Consider the following 1539-nt stretch of genomic DNA (forward strand, 5'->3'; position numbering starts at 1 on the left):
TGGAGATTTCACATAAAAATCCAGATTTTAGCCTGGGCAACGTAGGCAACACAGTGAGACCCTGTCTTTACAAAAAATAATAAAAATCAGCTGGGTGTGGTGGTTCACACTTACAATTTAATTTGAGAGGCTGAGGAGGGAGGATTGTTTCAGCCCAGGAGTTCCAGGCTGCAGTGTTTTATGATCGTGCCATTGCACTCCAGACTGGGGTGAGACCCAGTCTCTAAACAGAAATGCCAGTTTTACAGCTTAAAAAAAAAATCAGGCCATCTGGCATCATGCGACCTACACTGATTGCTAGTAACAGTTGATGGAGCCGGGCGTTGGCTGCCCCTCTCTGTTCACCAGTGCCCACTCCATGCCTCCTGGCCTCCCTAACACTGAGGGAAAGTGTCAATTGGCATTTATTATTTAGCTTGAGTAGTTATTTTTTCCTCTAGCAGACAAATTTTAGTTTCTACCTATATCTTTACTGAAAAATGGGAAAACAAAGAGAGAACAAGAGCCAGGTCTTTCTTATCCCAAGCCTGCTACCTCATTTGCATTTTCTGCTTTGCTCCTGCAGGTGGCTGAGTTTTCAACCTTTGCTATAGACAAAGGCTCAGGTCTCCCTTCCCCATTTCTCACTGTGCCTCACTTCTCTTTTACTTTCTCCATATATCCTCGTTTCTCTTTTTGTTCATATAAGGTTAATATTTAGGCCGGGCACGGTGGCTCACGCCTGTAATCCCAGCACTTTGGGAGGCCAAGGTGGGTGGATCACTTGAGGTCAGGCATTTGAGACCAGCCTGGCCAACATGGTGAAACACCGTCTCTACTAAAAATACAAAAATATTAGCCAGGCATGATGACGCATGCCTGTAATCCCAGCTACTTGGGAGGCTGAGGCAGCAGAATCACTTGAACCCAAGAGACGGGGGTTGCAGTAAGCCAAGATGGCATCACTGCACTCCAGCCTGGGGGACAGAGTGAGACTCCATCTCAAAAAAAAAAAAAAAAAAAAGGAAAAAAGAAAAGGAAAAAAAAAGGAAAAGTTAATATTTAATGCATTGATGTAAGGCTAACTTCAGGACCACTTTGGAAACTGTTTTTTCAGACTGTTTTGAAATCTTCAAATCTTCAGAAAAAGTCTGTGAAAAATCATTTTATTTTCGCACTAGTGTATGTGTGTGTGTGTGGGTGTGCGCGCACACACAGATGAGAGTAGTTACTCTATGAAGGATCTATTACTTGTCTTGCTATTTGTTTTGTTTGACTAACAGCCTATTTATATGGATAAGACCTGAGAATCGGTTACTAGGCCGTATGAAAGAGGAGTCTTCTTTAGGATCATTATCAGTACAGGCCTGGCATTCACCTAACCAGTAATAGAAACCTGAAAAACAGTGGCATAAAAAATTGAGAGTTTAATTTTTCTGGATTTAGAATAAATCTAGAGGTGAGAGCAGGGGTCCTAATAGCATAGCAATATTGGCAAGAACCTAGTGTAATTAACCATGTTTTCTAGTTTCTATATTCTGATACTTCCACATCTTGCGG

Source organism: Pongo abelii, chromosome 5 (genome assembly GCF_028885655.2).
Source record: "Pongo abelii isolate AG06213 chromosome 5, NHGRI_mPonAbe1-v2.0_pri, whole genome shotgun sequence".
NCBI lineage: Eukaryota > Metazoa > Chordata > Mammalia > Primates > Hominidae > Pongo > Pongo abelii.